The sequence below is a fragment of the Eptatretus burgeri genome, chromosome 4 (genome assembly GCF_056783735.1).
Source record: "Eptatretus burgeri isolate ZD-2024b chromosome 4, Ebu_testis_v1, whole genome shotgun sequence".
In the NCBI taxonomy this organism is placed as follows: Eukaryota; Metazoa; Chordata; class Myxini; order Myxiniformes; family Myxinidae; genus Eptatretus; species Eptatretus burgeri.
The window spans coordinates 82,535,917-82,541,916 of record NC_140964.1 but is presented as its reverse complement, the minus strand read 5'-3'; the positions used below and the strand labels follow the sequence as shown (position 1 = coordinate 82,541,916).

General features: G+C 43.8%; 1 protein-coding gene across 3 annotated transcripts in view; it reads left to right on the top strand.

The window, feature by feature from the left end:
- LOC147028535 (tRNA N(3)-cytidine methyltransferase METTL2-like) overlaps positions 1 to 6,000 on the top strand; it is a 120,613-nt gene that overhangs the window by 107,247 nt on the left and 7,366 nt on the right. The gene's annotated exons all lie outside the window — the stretch shown is intronic.

Genomic DNA, 6,000 nt, shown 5'->3' with positions numbered 1-6,000 from the left:
CACTTACACAGTTTTACTTTACAGACGGCGCCGACAACACATATACTCAAAAGCAAAAGAAAAGGGGCCACCCTCTCCAACAAGGGGGCAGACGGGCCTGGGGCCGAGACCGCGTGAAGCCTACCCGTCTTGTGATGAGCCGCAAAATGGCGGCGGTGCCCCGACTCCGCGCTCCTCCGCGGGCTTCGCTGGCACTGCCTGGAATGGAGTGGGAACGGGGCCCCCCTTTTCACACTATCTCAGCGCGGGGGGGAAACAGGGGGGGGGTTGTTGATGCTCTGGGGAAAGAGGATAGCTGGCTTGCTTGGGTCCCGCAACGAGCGACTCCACTGCGCCCTCGACCGCGTTCCCGGCTTCTCCTCTCTGCAGCTCCCCGACAGACTCCGAACCCCGACAGACCGACTCTCCTCCAGACCCGTCTTGACTGCTGCTGCCACACTTCGCCGCCGCCACAACTCGCCCGAGCCCGAAACAGAAACTCTCTACTCACTCAATTCGCCCCGCGCTCGGCGCTTTATAGTGCGACAGGAGAAGCCATATGCAGATTTTCGGATCAGGATGGGCTCGGGGGCGGAGCCACGCTCGCCCATTGGACGGAGGAAAAGTGGGCGTGAATCATTCCTGATCCGCGAATCTGCATATATCGATTCTACTCCGACGCGCCTGGAGGCGGGGCCAAATCGCCCCGCGCTTAATGATTGGAGGGATCGGAAGTGGGCGTGAATCATTCCTGATCCGACTTCCCCTCGGAAAGGCCGCTTTTTGCACCCGCTGCTCGGCGCGCGCCCCGCACGAGGCCAGGACAGCCTGACGCTCGGCGTTCACAAGCGGCGCGGGAATGGCGGCAGAAGGAGGAGAGGTGAAGGTGGTGGAGGGTTTATTGTGGCGATGATGGCCATGGCGACGCTTGGAATGGCGGTAATGCGATGGTTTCGAGAGCGAGTTGTGAAGGTAAAGGCCGTGGCTGTTGGCGTTGTTGTTGTGAAGCGGCGTTGCGGTCGGTGGTTGTTGTGTGATGGAGGTTGAGACGTGGTTGGTTCAAAATAAAGATAGAACAGAAAAACGGCTATCTTAAAGGGTCGCAGCCCGAATGAATCCCATTTATTCCCTCTAAACAACGGGTTTGGGGCTAACTACACATGTACTTACAGAGATATCTCACCTACGGGACCTGAATGGTGGTTTGCGAATTTCCTCAACCACAACAACAAAAAAAAATAAAATATATATATATATATATATATATATATATATATATATATATATATATATATATATATATATATATATATATATATGTGTATATATATATATATATATGTGTATATATATATATATATATATATATGTGTATATATATATATATATATATATATATGTGTATATATATATATATATATATATATATGTGTATATATATATATATATATATATATATATATATATATATATATATATGTATGTCAATGGGACATATATAAATTTCAAGTCGATGGGATGAAAATTGACAATTTTTTGAAATTCGGCCTTTATTGACCTTTTGGTCTATGTTTACCTCAAAAATAATTGGCTCGTTGAATTCAGTGACCTGAAATATAAATCCTCTCCAAATTTCAATTGAATTGGATGAAAATTGAGGATTTTAGAAATACCACCTTAGTTGTTGACCTTTGGCTGATGTTGACCTTTTGACCTCAAAAACAATAGGCTTCTTCCTTGTGACAAACTCTGTCATGTAGTGAAGATCGGTTTAAAATTGTGACCTGTGGGTGACAGACAGACAGACAGACAGAATAACAAAACCGACGAACCAATATACTTGAAAAATCTTCGATTTTGCAAGTAACAAGAAAGAGACGTCATGCAGAGCACGATATTTGCAAAATCCACCCCCCCCTTCCCCCTCTCCAAAGGTTGCCTTGAATACATCAAATTCTCCATTTTATTAAGATTAAAATTCACAATCTTAATCAAAGTTCAGGTCAATCGGATGAAAATTGATTATTTTTCAGATTTAAATTGATTATTTTAGAAGCTTGACCATGATTTGACCTTTGACCTTTTGATCTCAAAAATAGTTGGTTTCCCAATTCAGGATTGTACCATGCAATTGCTGTCTAATTTTCAAGTCAATCAGATGAAAATTGTGAAATTTTCAAATAAAATTTGGTGATTTTAGAAGTTTGATCTTGAGTTGACCTTTGACCTTCTGAACCTCAAAAATAGTTTGTTCCCCAATTCAGTGATGCAAAATGCAAATCTTGTTCCAATTTAAAGTCAATCGGATGAAAAATGACGATTTCAGAAATTTGACCTGTGACCTCAAAATCAATAGGCTTCTCAGTTGAGACTCTCTTCTCCAACTTGGTAAAGTTTCATGACGATCGGTTTAGAATCATGACCTGTAGGCGACAAACAAACAAACAAACAGACAGACAGAATGACAAAATCAACTGACGAATATACTTGAATAATCTTCGATTTTTTTTTTCGATTTTTTTCGCCATGTGGCGGTTTCAGAGATAGTGGTCCAAAGTTTTTCTTTTTTTTTTCCAACATGGATGCGACATAACGTGACCTATGACATCATAATTATCATTAAAACATTCCAAGTGAGTAGTCACACCTATGGTGAAAATTTTGTGCCACTTGGATAAGCAGTTGCAGAGAAAACAGAGAAAATTACCATGGACAGAGGTACGGATGAACGGACAACCCGAAAACATAATGCCACTGGCAACTTCATCAGCGGAGGCATGAAAAATTGTACAAATTGATCGGTAGTTTTTTTTTTCTGTTTTGCTTTTTTTCCAAGAATGCAATGCAAAGTGATCTGTATTCTTTCAGACGATGGAGTGAGTAGTGAGACATTATTTGTTGGTGCATTGTATATTTGGACCCTGACAATATGTAGGATGTTTTTGAACACTTTCAACGTGGAAATGTTTGTTTTGTAAATTTCTCCGCTTCAGCCAGGTGCTGCAAATTCGGTAAGGGACCGAATATTATTTATAAAAATAATTAGCAAGTCTTTGGGCGGTAAACCATGACGTCTTGAGAGACATAACGTGGAGTTTACGATTAGCATGCTTTTCGATATTTTCCAAATGAGCTTCCAACTTTAAATCATTTTGAATGTAAACACTTAAAACTTTCGCTGTGCATACATTGTCTGGCTCATGGTTTCCAATCTGCACAATTGGTTCATTTGGAGGATCTCGCATAAATGCAATCTCGATTTTGACATTTTTCCCCGGTTTGGTCTCATGCTCTTGCTTTGAGAAGATTTCAAAAGATTATTCACTGCTAATTGTATATTTGAAAGCCTGTATGATTGATGACATTGAACCAGTGTTAAGTCATCTATGTACTTGAATGTATACAGTTCCTCTGATGCCAGTGTGTCATTGATCATTGCTAAAAAAAAATGATGAGTCCCAAGCGTGTTCCTTGTGGCACTCTTCCATTGAGTGATGCTCAATCAGAGTGATTAGCCTGATAGCATACACACACTGCTGATGGGAGAACAACAAATCACAGATCCAGGGAATACTAGCGGGACGTACACCGAGATCGATCATCTTTACAATCGTGACTGTGCGATCGATTTGTTGAAAAGCTTTTATGAAGTCTGTTAAAAATGACAAAGGAAAATTATTTGGCCTTATTGGCCTTAAAGCCTATATGATGTAAAATGTTAATGAGGTATTGCGTCACGGAAAAATATTTACTTTTCCCAAACTGATGCATGTCAAGTTTTGGAGTGATATTGTTGTTGACCGGGGTATCGGCTGCGAGCACGACCACAAGGTGGGGCGGTAGGGTCGACTCTACCGAACACGCGGAATCTAGATCGTACCTTTCGGAAAACTCCGACAGGTACGGGTCCCTTATCGGACCGTGAATCGTCAATAATTCCACCACGTGGTACAGGGTTATTTGCCAATCTTCAAAATACCGAGAGATCCACGTGGCGAGTTACCGAGTATTCACACCCTCGACGACACTCGTACGAGTCGAGCCGTTAGCGTGCCCGACCCGTGTGCAACCCGAGCGGATGGTTGCCAAAGTTCCGTCGGTCCAAATGTACATTTACAGCCGCAACAGCCTTTATAATTCACCAACACGCGCCATGCTAAGCCAATGGAAGAAACACAGCAACGAACTGATACATTTAACAAATGTATTTATTTATAATGGGGGAAAGGGGGGAGCACGCAACAAGCAGAGTTATCCTGACTAATAGAGAAGCAAGTATGTACAGCAAAGTGCACTTAAACAATTCCTACTTACAGACGGGCCCACACGGACGCACACCCAAAGAAAAGGACCCAAAATGGTCTTTATTTTCCCTTCAGCTCGGAGGGAAGTCGAGCTGAAGGACGAGAAAGTCGCAGGCTACCTGGCCGCGCCGCGTGGCTCGACGTCCGCACCTTCCCGGAGCACCAGTTGGCCAAGAAAGAACTTGGGCAGACAGACGCAGACCATGCCAGCCACAAGACGAGATGACCCGGGAACCAGAGCACTCCAGCACCGAGATACCTTTCGCCCAGCCTCGAGCGATGCGTTTTGAACGGGCACGAATTCCTCCTCTCTCGCTCGAGCGGATCCTCACGCTCGAGCAGATTCTCCCGAACCTTTGCTCTCCATTCCTTTTTATCGCTCTTGGGCGCGGTCTGCTCAGGCGTGGCCCGCTCTCGGGCGCGCCGCCAAGCGAACCGGTTCATGACCATATTTGGGAATGGAATTCAGTCCGCTCATTGTGGCCCGTTCTCAGTGGGTTGGACACGGCGCATTCCCTTATTTGGCGCACAGCCAAGCGAATCAGTTCATGACCATATTTGGGAATGGAATTCCATCCCTGAACGAATTCCGAACACACCCGCATTCCAGCGAGCGCGCGGAGCATGCCGGGAGCAGAGGGTTGTCGCTGTGAGAGCGAAGATGGCGTTGTTGTTGTAGTTGGAGATGTAGTAGTTGTGAGTGATGTAAAAACCCTAGCTCTCAAAATAACTCACAGCGCATGTACATTTATTCACCCATTAGACGAGGGACGGGGACCCTTACTAAAAACACATACTTACCGATATAACTGTTCTATAGGACCTGTATGTTGAATGCTCATGGCTTCCAGATTCACAACAATATCATATCATGAAGCAGCCATTTTGTAATGAATGCTTCAGCTGTCTTAGCAAAATGATCTGTAAGGGATATTGGTCTTAACTTTTCCAAAGAGGGAGGGTTTACTTTGGTTATCGGGACAAGTATGGCATGTTTCTAGACGTCTGAGACATTTTTTTTGTTGAAAAGAGGAGTTAAATGAGTTGCTCGGTGTTGCTCGCTCAACAGAGAATTTGGGGTAATGCGCACAGATAGACCGTCAGGCCCACCAGAAGTTTTGATGTCAAATCATTGCCAAAGTTTTTTTTTTTTTTTACTTCCCATGGGTTTACAGTTGGATATGATTTCAGAGCTGGAAGGTACGTTGGAATAAAGTCAAATCAAGAGGTTGTAGATCAAAAGAAACAGAAATAAAAGAATCATTCATTGTGTTCGCAGACGTCAAATCATCCTCCATGTCTATTCCAGGCACAGATATTGGCACATGATCCCATTGAGCTCCGGTTAAAACACAAATTTAATGGGACCATGCCGAATGATTGGTGCATTCAGACGCTGGACACGAGTGAAATAATACTCTGTTTTGGCTTTCACTGTGCAGTAATTGATTTGACTCGTCGAACTTGAGATCCAAATGTACTCACTGGTGCCTTAAATGAAACAAGACACTTCAATACAATAAATTCCTCTCACAGGGTGATTCTCTCTCATGTTTGGAGATACAGTGGGGTTGAAAGGATAGCTTACAGGTACGCACACTCACCTCAGCTGTCTTATCTAGGTCAAAATCTCGACCCAACTATAAACTGGCATCCCGGTGTTTCACAGTCAAGGTGATCATCAATGTGTGTGCCCTCCCTCGGATGGTGGTTAAGC